The sequence below is a fragment of the Balearica regulorum genome, chromosome 21 (assembly GCF_011004875.1).
Source record: "Balearica regulorum gibbericeps isolate bBalReg1 chromosome 21, bBalReg1.pri, whole genome shotgun sequence".
NCBI lineage: Eukaryota > Metazoa > Chordata > Aves > Gruiformes > Gruidae > Balearica > Balearica regulorum.
The window spans coordinates 4,666,943-4,681,368 of NC_046204.1; the positions used below are offsets into that span (position 1 = coordinate 4,666,943).

At 43.7% G+C, this 14,426-nt stretch overlaps 1 long non-coding RNA gene across 1 annotated transcript; it reads right to left on the reverse strand.

The window, feature by feature from the left end:
• Window positions 1-1,441: 1,441 nt before the first annotated feature.
• On the reverse strand, window positions 1,442-11,405 carry LOC142604768 (uncharacterized). The gene is made up of 5 exons (XR_012838605.1): window positions 11,245-11,405; window positions 10,621-10,774; window positions 4,801-4,898; window positions 3,736-3,945; window positions 1,442-3,535 (listed from the first exon to the last, which is right to left on the reverse strand). It is a non-coding gene; the product is annotated as an uncharacterized LOC142604768 (long non-coding RNA).
• Window positions 11,406-14,426: the final 3,021 nt, after the last annotated feature.

A 14,426-nucleotide genomic window follows, 5' to 3' on the forward strand; every position in this document is an offset into this window, starting at 1 on the left:
CGTCCTGGTTTCCCTGACTCTCCTTGTGCAAAAGACTACAAAGTAAAGTTTCATAGTTTTGTAACTAGTTTAGATTTATTCTAGGTCTCCTGGAATTAACGGATGCTGTATGAATTCCTACTTTATCTTGATCACGTAAGACCAAATGCTGTGACTTTCGCTGCTGCTGCCGCCTCTGCCCTTCTCCCGCTTCCCACCCTCCTGTTGCTGGGCTGTAACGCAGAAGCATTCCCTCCACGGCAGGCAGCTCCGCGTTCCGTGTCCGAGTACTAACTCTGGCACGTTAGCTGCTACTCTAACCCGGCTCCTTTGATTCCAAAGACCCTGAAACATGTAGCCCCCTTATCTTTAACCAGACCAACATGACAAGCAACTCTTAGAGTAACAAATTTTCAACCGTTGGCAGGCTCAGCCTTGGGATAGCAGAACGGCCCTGACGCAAGCACCACGGCGTAAAAACCTGCGGGATCGAGGTGAGCCTGGGATTTATGCAGTCTTTCCTGTTCCATCTCCAGTGCACTAGCACTGCAAAGCAAAGCGCGTGTACACAACTGCTGAAATGGGACACGCTCATCACTTACCAGCAGAGCACTACAGTGGATGTTCAGCAAACCCAATGGCTTTGCTTTCCTTAAGGAGAGACGCTGAGTCATTTTAAGCAGTTTTCCATTAACATCAAAAAACGTGCAGTCAGGCTGCAGAGATCGCACAAGAAGTCAAGCCAGCAACTCTCAAAAAAGCCACGAGCAATGAGAGGTTTTTTGCAGGCAGAATGTAATTAGTTACATTGCTGGAATCAAGCCAGCGCCATCAATGAATTAAAGTATGCTCCAAGTGTTGTGATAGTTTTTTATTTCAAATTTAAATTAGGAGATTAACATGGGATATTCCTTCATACTGTGGCTGCGTGGAGAAAAATAAAGGTATTAATGTTGTATATTCACAATGAAACAGAGTAGGCCATGAACAAAAAAATATTACATTTAAGACCGGGTCTTAAGGTCACCCAGGTCAGACTTAAGTATGGAGCAGTGGCTCTTTGGGGAAGGGCACTTGGCACAGAATACAAAGAAGCACTTTTCATGGCAATCTTTCAATGCTTTTTTAGCCATTCTCGTTACCTGTAACAACAGCGTATGGACTGCATCTCTTATAGTTAGTAGTGGGAAAATAGGCCAAATAGGTTTTGGGGGGTTGTAAATTGAATTGAAGGTGTACACTGTACTTTGCAACAGAAAGGTCTGCCTACACCCTGTGGTTTTAAACACAAGTGAGACAGGAATATAAAAAGCTAATAATGAGACCCTCAAGTAGGAAAAAATCACGAAGCACGTCAGCTTCCCTGGTTACTGAGCTGGAAGCCTCACTCAGGTTATTTCACACAAGTTATTTGAAACAGATGAAGTGCAAACAGCAGAGACCATTCTGCTAAGAGAAAGGGTGCAACAGAGCCCAGGAGACTCTTTCTTTCATTGACACAAGGACACTCAACATCGACAGTCCAGAATCCAAATATGACCTTGAAAATGGGTTGTAAAACACCATATACTCCTCACCCCCCTCCTTTGAAGGCAGGGATAAAATATTTGTGTTAAACAATTTACAGATTCTCTCTCCGTGTGGGGGTGCTGACTGCCACTACCATTCAGCCAACTAAGGGGTCAGCTGTGGTCACATCCCCAACGCCAAACTCCAGCACACCGCTCGGCATTCAACAATGCTGTTTGCATCATGCTTCTGTCCCAGGCAGCAAAGAGCACATTTAACAGAACTATTTGAAATACAGTGTCCATGTATTTACAGAAACTAACTGGATGGTTAGCCACCACTAGCCATCCCAGTTTAAGCACTACTGCAAAGTTATATACAGGAAACTTGAAGATCAGAACATTCTCTTATAACCTGGAATTCAAACTCACTGATTTTATTAACACAGATGCTCAGCAGTAACATGCTAAGTGAGACAGGTCAACCCCCACGTGTTTGTCACTCCAGCCACAGTCCAGTTGTTGCATCAGTTCCATTCAGCCAACACCCAGCTCAGACTCAAGTCTGGAGCAGCGGCGCTTTGGGAAAGGGCACTAGAAAGGGCATTTACACAGACTATAGAGAGGCACCCTGTTGCGATCTTTGTGGCAATCTTCCAATATTTTTTAGCCACTCGTTACCTATAACACACCCTGTTTCTCCCCAAAAAGCCTGGAACTGATGGTCATCTTTGGGTCCATAAAGAGGAAACAATCTGAAAGTAGAAAGTCAGAGAAAAGCAGTACTTTATCAGGAAATTGGATGTACTAGCTCAAAACATCTGTCTCATGACAAATATCCTGCAAAGGCAGAGATGAAGTTTCAGAAGATTTGCAACAGAAGGATACCGTGCTCCCTTCTGGCCACCCATTATCTTCTGAGTACAGAACTTTTATAGACAGCTCAGAGAATTTTACAACTCCCTGTAACTGGTGCAATTATGTTCATGTCTGGAAAAAAAGGTCTACAGAAGTGTGGGCAAAGTCATAGCTGTTTTGTTTTTTTTTTAAAGAGGGTTGGAGCTCCAGGGTCCCTGGTTTACAACACTTGCAATGTCCCTGGATCATGACCCCCAGTTCATGCCAAGTCAGTGAGGGCCATAGAGAATAAAACACAAAACCAACTTGCTTTGATCAAAATTAATGTAAACTTTTATCCTCTGTGTGAGTACTGAAAGTTTAAACAAGATTTAGGCAAGGTCTTTCCTTCTTCCAAGGTTGGGGTGCTCTTGCATTTCCTCCCTTAGAACCATCCCGTATCGTAGATTTGTCCTTTCCATAAATCCTCCTTGTCTCCCTCTTATCCAGACAAAGTAAGAAGTAATGCCTCATTGTGTAATTAAAATCTAATTCATTCATCCCCAGAAAGATCAGTGAAGTTTTTGGGCACCTGACTCCCTGTATTTGCAATGCACAGCTGCTGGCCAGCACCCAGGAGAAATAGTGACTACAGGTGGGTTACTCCCATGGCAGGTTCAAAGCCAAGTTAGCTTGTCATTACCAGCCTGAGATGGAGGCTCAGATGAATTCTTCCTAAAAGCAGGCCCTTCTCCCAACACCTAGTGTTGCATTTTTGCAGTGTTACTAACAAGAGCTGGTAGGAAGATTGCATGTGGAAAGGACAAAGAAAGAGCAAAGCAACTTGCAACATCTTCTCTTTTCTTCATCTCTTGCCTCTGATGCCGTGACCACATCATCAAGCATCCTGTGGCATTTCTCACAATAGCCCTCTGCTCCATCAGACATCCCAAGCTCCAGTACGACACAGTACACCTGGGCAGCATCCCACCCTGGATCCCCATCCACCTCAAGCCAGGGAGATGAGGCAGGCCCAACAATGTGTAGCACTTCTAGGGCAGTATACTTGCTGATTGCTTCCTTGACTATTGTTCACAACAACCAGCTAAGACACTGCCAAAGAAACACTCACAGCTGGCATCACGCAAGGAGGGAAGTTGAGGCAGGTTGTTCAAGCTCCTCCTCTCTTCTCATTCACAGAAGGCAAGAGTCTGGGGACAAAAAAAGAGTCAATGAAGCAACTGCAGTAGTACTAAATAAAATAGCTTTCAAGGGAGCAATAGTACTAAAGAAAATAGCTTTCAAGGGAGAAGAGACCAAAAACCGTAAATTGACAGTTACCCTGTCCCTTACCCCCCATCTTGGTAAAGGCCTCTAAGAATTACAAATATTAATGAGAAACCCAGCTTACTTGTCTGCAATCCATATTTATCTCAATGAGTTCAAGATTCACACCATTCAGGTGAGACAGTGGAACAATAAAGTGTTTCCAGATGTTTAGTAGTTTAAGAGACAAAACTGTTTCAGTTCTTGGTGGGTTCACTTGACTTGCACAACTCTGCTCTTATGTCACACATACGATACGTTAGACAGAAAGAAAACTCACTGGGAACACAATCATCTGCAAAACAAATGAAAAAGGGAACCAATACTTATTTGTACTAAAGCCATTTGACTTTCTTATTATACGTGTAGAACAGCCTGAGATACACAAGACATGGTGTTATCTAGCATTCCTGCAATCCTCAGTTCCTGGAAACACATGAACATGTGAGAAGACAGCCCTCAGGGCAAAGCAATTCCTTAACTCTTGCATCATGGCCTCAAAAGCAGGTTATTACTCAAGCACCTCTTGTGCAACACTTGAGTATAAAGGTAAAACATGCTGCATGGCTAGAAGCTCGCTGACTTTCGTCAGCCTCTAATTTCTTTCAGTGATCCACTGGCAACACTACATCTGTATATTCTGAGACATCTAAGGCTTCTATTCCCCCTCCTAACACACCAGGTTACAAATTCCAAAAACTCGGGTTTGTGTTTGGCTAGCAAGACAGAGAGCTAAGACTCTCGATTCATTCTTGCTCACACCCTGTTTTCCTCACTGTGAAACTATATTTCATCTTCCATCAAGTATCAGAAACCTGCCATCCTGCAAAGACAGACATGAGCACCAACTGAAAGGCAAGAATTCCAAACTCCTGGCTATCACTGAATCTTCAGAAGGGCCAGCATTTGGGAGTGGGTTTTTTTTTTTTTTTTCCCCAAAAGACATACCATAACCCAAGACAAACCTGTTTGGTTTATTACAAGAGTCATGAGATAAGGTTCAATGGCTTTTGTTGTACAGGGTGACAATGCAGGTGATGGGATAAGCTCATGCCCTTTATATAATATCACAAGAGAATGACAAAGGTGAAAAGAAGTGCTGTAACTGCACGCCAGTCAGATCAGTACAGCAGAGAACAATAATACCCACCAGGCATTGTGATAACGGAACAAGGGCTCCATTCCCTGTGTCCCAGGAGACAACACCAATTAATTAACAAATCACTTCTTGACTGTAACCTTTTCATCCTGAGGAAAAAAGCAAACAATTCCAAAACATCAAAATCAAGACTTGACAACAGTACCCACCTTCCTGCCCTGAAAACGTGTCCCACTCTGGAACTAGTTGTCTTGTTTAAACAATGACCTAATCATCCCTCCAACATTTCCCATCAGGATCAGAACGAACCAGACTATCTCAAAGGCAATTAACAGGTCAGGGACAAGCACAGCTACAGGAGAGCAAAACAATCTGCTACAGAAGAAGCTACTGCTTCATCTTTCGTCTTCCTCTGGGGACATACGAGACTGCAGAATTGCAGTTTTGGGAACTGTCAAACTCTCCTTTGAGCCACTAAAAGTTAAGCACGACAGGGCCAGGGAAAAGATGCTTTGGGGAACAACCTTGTATCTATACAGCAGGACAATGATCCTGCTTTTAATTTTTCAAATCATAACAACTCCCCTCTGCTGCTTGCTACCTGTAAGAATTCCTAGTGCTGTAGGAAAGGAGGAAACAAGTTTAAAGGAGGAAACTGTTTAACACTTTGGGAGAACATGGAGCAGCAAACCCACCCTTGTATTCAAGCCTCACAAGAAGGGCAGCCCGAAAAAATGCATGCCCAACACCCAAAGCAGAAGAGAGGGAGTGCCACATGCCACATCAGTACTGCTCAGCTGGTCCAAACAAGTCTACTCAAGCCTCCAGCTGCAAGGAGCCAGCACCTTGGATGCAAATCTGTCTCAGTTGGATCTAATCCATCGAGTCCTGCTCCTGGCAGCCAAAGATCTCAGTCTGGGACTTTTGTCTTGCTATCACCAAGTGGTAGTAAGTTCTAGACAACGCATAAAGGAAGGGCATTAGCGCAAGGGCATTAGCGCAAGGGCAGCACTCCGATACGTTTCTTGCAACCCAGTGAACTCAAATGTGTCTGACATTGAAAGAGTGTTTTGTCTTATAGGTACTGGGTCCACAAGAACAATTTGTGTAGGACAGCATCAGCCCATATGCACACCACTACATACATGCAAGACTGAAGTGTGTGAAACAGGAAAGAAGAGATTGACAGAAAAACAGGCTTTCAGACAAGTGTTCTATAAATCTAGCCAATATTTATTAAATTAGTGCAGCTCATTAGATTGTACCATAAAAACCATAAGATGTTGACTGAATGGGGAGTGCTGTACTAGGCACAGTACAGGGATACAGTAGAAGAATGCATCCCTACTCCTAGAGAGTTTATTCTGCACTAACATTAATAATTGTTGCATGAGACAAGATATTAATTCTTTCTCACAAATCACTGCAGAGTCATCTTAGAAAAACATCATCTTTCCTTAATATGGACTAAAATCTTCATGGAATTAAGTATAAATGAAATCTCATCACTGGCAGGTATGTAGGACCATCCTTCTCCACCCCTTCCTATTGATGTACATGGAGAGAACACATAATTCAGTTTTTAATTACATATCTGGGACAACAGACATGAGTCTTTTCCCCCCAAGAAATCCACAAGCCTCCTCCACAGACGTGAATGGGATTTACCATCACGTGGAGTCCAAACAAGTTGGCAATCAGGCAAGGATCCTTCAAGTTTTACAAGCCCATTTTGAAAAATATGCAGAGAAAGCTAAGGTACAGAAAGGCATCCCCTCTGCAGAAGCCTAGGGTTAAGCGACCTAATCATTTAATTCTGATTGTTCACTGCTGTGTCTGCAGGAAAAGCAAGGATTTGCAATACTGAAGAAAGTTATCCAGCTCTTGAGTTTGCTCTTATTTCTAGGTGGTCAAAAGCTGTATTTCTAGGGATGACTGACTTGGGAACAGCTTTGAAGTCTTACAGGGAAATCAAACAATTTAACCAGTTTAGAGGTAGAAGAAACCTGTAGAAAAGTGCTGGCCATTAAGCTGAGCAACTTTTCTGTTTCAGCAGCTCGTTTAACAGCAAATCCTTTTCTCCTCCCTTTAGTTCAAGTACCTGGCAAATTTACTGTGATTGCGCATTTGTAGAAAGCATTCGCCTTTAGGGAATTGTCTGCAAGGAATTAGCCTATAAAGAAATCACTACTATAAAACAACAAGCTGATGGGTGTGGAGGATGGAAATATTCTCCTGTTACAGAAATACTGCATTCCAAAAGGGGTGAAGAGTCCTGCCAGGTGAGATCGGCAGCAATCATTTTGTCATCACTGAAATATGTGATACCATAAGCTTCAATTAAGCATATTTATTTCAAGTTCATTCCCAGCACTGTGTCATTCTCCTGTTGTCAACAAATGGAGTTTTAAGCTATGACTGACCTAGTCACAAGCCTTGAGCTAGTGCCTGAAGAATTACACAAAGTTTCTCTAAGGATTTGAACAACTCCTGCCGGAAGCCTGATGCAAACAGATCCTCTGTTGCTAGAGGCTTCAAATACTTCCTGTTTCAAGGCAAAACAAAGCTGAATTTTCATCTGCAAAATTTGTGGGTGAAACTCAGCAACAGGAGAAAGCTTGAATGACAAAAATGAAATGACAGTTTTCAAACTTAAGACTTAGGTTGGAAGAGACTCCTGGATATCAGCTAGTTCAGCTGCCTATTTTAAACAAGACTAACTTCAAAACTAGATCAGGATGCTCAATGTCTTTTATACAGGCTGGTTTAATCAACCCTGTCTATTTCTAAGCCATAGAATTAGAAGTAATGTCTTAGTAAGCATAATAGACTCAGCTAGATGAACTGACATCCCAGAATAATTATCTTAAAGCTATACCAAACCACCAGTGGTGGTTGCAGAGCAAGAATAAATTCTTTCCTTTCTCCCAAAGAAGATGCCAGTCTTCCCTATTATGAACCTTCAGGTAGGAGAGGAAGCCTCTGCTTCTTCAAATACAGTCAGTTTTCCTGACTTACAACCTTACAGACAAGTTTCCTTTAAGTTGAGAATACATTTGATAAACTCTGACTTTGATTAGATACAAGTCCTATGATACATGGATCCTGGGGTTTGGGTTAGTCTCTCCAAAAATTTTCAACCTAGTGCTGAATTATCCCATCCTCTATTGCAACCCCTGTGATACACTACCAAGTCAAGCAGAAAACAGTCCGAGGCTATGACTCTTGGCAATGCTTGTTAAACATTGTTATTATCATACTTCTCCTGTCACCTCCTCCTCCAAACTCCTCATAGCATCCCAATTCCCCAAATACAGGACGCAAGCTGCTTAACTCCCGTTTGCCTTTTTTTTATTAATCATACAGCACAAGCTTTCCTTACGAGATGAACTGACATGACCCTAGATAGGAAATATATTTACCAGATTGACAGTTCTGTGGTAGGAGATGATCCAGCTGGCAGTGTACCCGCAATCATCCATCTAAGCTCCCGAGTGACCCAAGCTTCCTGCAGCTAGGCCTGACACACCGCAAGCAAACTGAGCCCAGGCTCCAGAGAGGTGCAGACACCTGCTTCAGAATTCAGACTCCCTGCAAACTCAGACAGTTCCGGCCTGCTTGATATAGCCACGACTCCACCCCACGTACTGCCACCACTCCTGCAGGCCAACCTCACAGCTAATAAGGAAATAGGACAATACCTTTGCAGTGAGTCACAGGCTGTCTAAAACAAAGCAGAACTATGAGGAAAGAATAGACAGGACTAGCAATTCCTTTCTGTAAAACACAGTAAGACAAGCAAAAATCATGCACAATAAGTGACAGAACAACAGGGGAAAAGCTAAGAGTCGTGGTCTGCGATTAGTCAGCATTTCTACCTGTAGGACAGTTGCATTCCTAACCCTACTGATTTTCAGCCAGTCGCTCAGCTCAGAGGGACACAGCCATTTGGGTAACAGGCTATTTTCGTCTAATTGCAGGTGACAAGTGAAAAAGCAGCAGTAGTTTTGTAGCCCTGGGATCATGTTGCAGATGGAAGCCAGATCTGCTTTTGGTAGCTTCTTTCCACAAACTCTCCTGCACTCCGAGAAGTACAAAAGCTCTCAGATATAACAGGGAAAATTCAGGAAAGAGTTCAGGTTATTACATTAGTGAGATCTGCAGGACAGCTATGTGTCACTCAATCACCTACTCCAAGAAATACAGACACAAAATTTCTATAAAACATGGTACAGTTACGAATACTATGGAGAAAATCTACAGTGACTGTCTCCTCCCATTCCTTGCAAGGCATTATATTTGAAATCTACCACATCTCACCCAAGTGAATCTTCATTTGAGATCTCACTAGGCCTGGCTAATATCACTGTCTTAAGCAATATTAAATCCCCGCATCAAAACAAGATAAAGCCATGGAATTAATATACACATCACTTACTGAATTTTTCCATATACTGTGCAGTGAGAAACATGCACACAGAGTACACTGCCTTCTTCCACAGCAGAGTTAATTCATTCTTTGCCAGATTTAGTGCAACTTTTTCCTTTCTTTCAGATTTCATTTTTCTTTTTAGATGAAGACAAGCAAAAAAAAGCTCTCTGCTTGTTGCATTCCAGTAAATTCTGTTGTTCTCCTTGTAATAACAGTATTTAACAAAACTTCATAATTTTTTTCCCCTTCTTCTCTCCAAATGAGATCAGGGAAGTCCAGCAGCAACACGTTAACTTTGACTGCAAGCTCTTTAAGGTAGTCCAGTCTCACTGGCCAGAAAAGCACCTAGCACTTATGCTACCAGGAAAGCAGATGCACCTTCATACTTCACACATTGAACTTACTGCATATCATCTCTTCCGTTTACACAATTCCCTCCCCATATCTTATCCAACTTAAAACACACAGACTGAACTTCATCACCCAATGATTTAAACAAAAGCAAAAATGTTCTGTTAAACCTGCTCTGTGGTCATTTGTCAAACACCGTAAACGTTGGTTCTCCCCATACAGCATCTCAGAGAAGGTCTTTAAGGAGTTGTCGTTTCGGACTTTACACAAACAGCTCAGTTTTACTAGCAGCTGAGCTGGCTACTGCATCTACATAAGTGTCACCAACTTTTGCGTAGACACGCCACAGACAAAAGTACTTTCCAGCAGCGAGTCGTGCAGAACAGCAAAGCACGGTGGACAGCCCCATCCAAGGCTGCAATGCTGCCGCAGCTCCTGGAAGCAAGGCCACCCCTTTTCCTAGCTGGCTCCACTCTGCAGCAGTCCGTATAAGCTAAGAACGTCAGGCTGTTCAGGGGTTCTGCTGATTCAGTGCCTTGGGAGAGGCCTGGGCAGAGTCCAGTGCACTGCAGATTTCAGAGCCACACGTAAGCACCCATGACTCATTAACCAAGCAATGCGCAAGCATTAGCCGTAGATCAAACCCAGGGTCCTAGCTGTCAGTAGCCCCATGTCTACTCTAGTATGTCAGTCCAAAAAAGAAAAACCTGTGATTTATAGCCTAGAATGGGCCTGGGAAAGATCAGTTTATCCAGCCCAAGGAGTTCCTGGCCTGCCCCCCAATTCAGTCTGCTGGGACAGAGAGGACACTGCCAGGCTGATTCATAGCAGAGATTTTACTGTCACAGCAGCTCTGCCCTTTCTTGTCAAGCTCAGGCTCCTCCTTTATCAGGACTTTGAGAGATCTTTATAGAATCTCCTTCCAGACATGCCTTTTTCCTTTCTTCCAAGGAATGCACCCGTTTGTACATCTTTGCCTCAAAGCAAGAGTGTCAAAACAGCATCTGCTGCCTGCATGGCTTCTCCCCTTCTCTGAGCTGCATTAGGGAAATCTACATTTTGGTGCCCACTGCTGCTCAGGCACTCACCACAACGGCCAGAGAACTTCAGAGGAGTCCCATGCACCACTGGCTGAAGCTGCCACCATCCGCTATCCCGAGAGATGCTCGGCATGCACCACCAAAGCATACAGGGAGACGTAAAGATCAGGATTGTTATCAGCATGTTATCTGGCCTTCCCATCTGCCCAAGGACATGAGATACACGTTGTCACACCAGAACTGGTGGAAGGGCAATAGGATGTCTGCAACACAACTAGGGAAGTTACCCTCAGACACTCCCCAGAAGCACATCTTCCTCCCCAAGGTCACTAGTACTGAAACAGAGCCAGACATTGCTCCTGCATCTAGCTTCATCCTCAGGTGGCTTCTGAGGTGAATAAAGCCTGCATTTAGCAAAACTTGACATGGGCTATATCTAGTTGCACAAGAGATTAGGCTATCATCCCTGGTAAGATGCATTTCAATTAATCCTGAGTGCACTGCAATATTCTAGACAAGGTAAGAGTCTTGCATCTTAGTTGCTTCCCTTGTAAAGAGGTATAACAGTAGACCGACATCACCAGGAGATAACATCTACAGGAAGGCTCGAGTGAAAAAGATTCAAACTCCATTTTCAGCAATATAAAATTTGTTTACTCTAATTCCTCTTACCAAAACCTTCTCTTGTCCACTGGGTGAAAGATTCTTATTTCAGGGAGAAGGTTGCTTCAGCTGGGCATAGTTTTGATGCCTGGTCACTGCTCCTACAATACATTCAAATGCAGACAGAAAAAATATATGAAACCGAAGGCTCCAATTAGAGTCCCACAGTTGTATAAGCCCCTTCACCTGAATCTCTTTGGAAGCAAACAATGGCTCATGTGTTAACTTCTCTCCATTTGCATTAAGAGCTGGTCTGTATCAGTCACTGGAAAATTACTGGTGTTCTACCTTCAAAATACAAGGAAACACAGACTTGCCTAGAAAATGGACTAGCAAGTTTCATCATATACTCAAAATGAGATCCCAGTCACACAAGGAACCCTGCTGAGGAGAGGTCCTCTCCATCCAGCTGTAAAGAAAAAGCAGACATAACTGTTTTTTGTAAAAAGGAGGATTGACAACTTTTCAGCAAGAAAGCACTGATGTTTTGTTTCTCATTTAACCAGCTTTCTTCCAAGGTCATAGCATAACTAAGTGCAAGGAAAAGATTTTTCAAAGTCTGTACTAAAAATCCTCTAGTTCCCCCACGCTTGAGACAAGGTACATGCACTGAGATGTCAATAGCTCAGGACAGAAAAAAGTTCTCTTCTTATTACTGGTATGAAATCTGCTGTTGTGTCACATAAGCCTGCCCATCCTCCATGATATAGAACAGATCAAAACACAGCAAAGAATATGACTGGCCAGCTAACAGCAACAGACAATTCATAAGCTACTGTTTTCAGAGGAATTTTTCCTTTCCCTCCCTAAAGCTTATCCATAGTTCTGTCTACATAGATGTTTTTGTCAGCCCTTTTAACTGAGAAGAACGTTAAAAAACCCCACAAACCCACAAAACTAGTTTTAGAAAGTCTTAATCTGGAGTCAGAGGGACAAAGCAACAAGCATCCCTAGCATTACTCCAAAGTCAGTGGAGTTGCTCAAGCAATGACTTTAGCCTCATGTTACTGCTCCAACATCACTCATCCCTCAAAGAGTTGGGTTTTTTTTTGTGCCTCAGCTTTCCAAAACTCCTTACAACAGGTCAATTAACAGACAAAACACAGCGTGAGATGACAAGACAGAAGGGTGGTCACCAGACCTGCCTGTACTCAACATCCTTGGGGCAGGTGCAGAGGGCAGCAAGTGGGAGGCAAGAAAAAAGGAGCCTCATTATTTAAGACTCCTTTGCCCCTTCTTACCCTGTTTGGAACTTAGGCTGAGTAGATCATTTCGCCATGCACGTGGCCTTGTTGCATTCGTTAGGCCTGAAGCAGAGTCCTCACCTACAAGATGTGTTACTCTGTTAGACTACAAGTTCTTCAAAGAACGGTAGAGCTGCACTCTGGCCAGTGTGCCCACTGGAACTGTCAGTGTTAAAGTGTTCGCCCCAATTTGAAACTCCCTGCAGCTGCCTGTAAATGTAAACACACGTGCAAACATAACTCCTTGCTGAAATGGTGCACCTTTAACATTACTAGTTGCCAATACTATCAATGGTAGAGGCAAAGTAGTTGCTAGAAGAGAATGGCATTCATCATAACCAAATATTACATGTTTACTTTCAAGTCCTGCAAAATAACCCTTATCATCTCTGGTCTACTAAACAAAACAAAGCACCTCACACCACTTAAAAATTATGAAGCCAATCAACCAAACTCACCCTCAGTAGGTGGAAACTCCAAAACACTGGCACATATACAGCTAAGAAAAATATCAGACCAGGCTGTACAGATGAGAGGTAGGTTGCTTGCAAATTAATAGATTCTATATCAGAGATACTAAAGGTAAGCAAGGGTGGGCCTGTCTTCAAAATACAGACAAAAACTTCATATCCTTCACCCCACCTGTTCTGCTGAGATGTCCCTGAAAGGTAGCAGAGGAAGTAACACCAAACCCTGAGCCCAGATCTGTGCTCGTGTAGATAATTAGCTCTAATGGACTGGTACATACTTACCTCTGATCTGAAATGACTCCTAGTGCCTTTTTCAATTTTTGTCTGAGCTAGCCCTTCCTAAGTAATGGAAGGGCCATCTCCTACGTAAGGTAACAGTTATCTAGATAATCCCACCGGTGGTTTGCACAGACACCTGCAGCCTCATGATAAGCAGGCAAGCGATGCATAAGGCACCCAGATGCGGGGAAAGCCAAGCTTCACGTCGCCAGTGTTCAGGAACACGGAACGGGGCGGCGGGGAACAGAGCCAAACACAGCATAACAGAGCCTTCTTCCCCAGTGTGAGCAGCAGGGAATACCAGCATTTCAGCTGTATTATTTATCCTTTCCATTATAAAATGAATGGGGGGGCAACGTGTTGAGCCAGGTGACAACACTGGAAATAGGATAGAGAGGACAGTTTGTGCTACGTGGAGCAGGAGGGGGGGGATAGCCGCCAGCTCCTTGCAAAGAGCGAAGAATTAAGCATTCAGCTTCCATGTTCCCCTATGTAAATGCTAAACATGACAATGAACCACAGAGTGGGTAATACCACATGAATTCAGTTACCTTGTCTCCTGGACATAGAAGCCAGACAATTAACTCACCAGAATCACTTACTGCTCACTAGACTCCAGGTGCTAAGCAGCATCCTCAGCTTTCCCTGTACAGCTGCAGCACATTCAGACAGTGTGAGCACACAGCTGCTTTTCTGGGTGCTATTACTTTCTGGGATCCCTCAAACTAGACACTCACCAGTATCCCCAAGTCCAACATGCATTTGTTTATAAAGGGCTTAAAGGAAGGGGGCTACAGAAAATGAAAGAAAAAGGAAAAGGAGACACCCTTTACCCCAACGTGACAGACTGACAAGGGCATTTACTGTACCATTCTCCTACGTGACTTTTCAAAGCTTACCTATCTGTAGGTTTTTGCACAGTCGTTTCCCCCCCCCCCCCCCCCCCCCCCCAGCCCCACTCGGACACAAATGGGCTCTGTGGAGAAGCTGGCAGGGTGTAACACAGGCAGATACGTACAGCACGTCTGCAGGCACCGGTACAGACACACGCAGGCTGCGCTTACCTGGAGACAGAGACGGTCAGAAAGGCTGGAGTTTAGCAGACTGTGCGGCTGGGTCTCTCGAGGAGGTCTCATCAGCAAAGCAACTGCACATCGCAGAGTCAGGTCGTCTTTGACCCACTCGGATCCCTGTGATT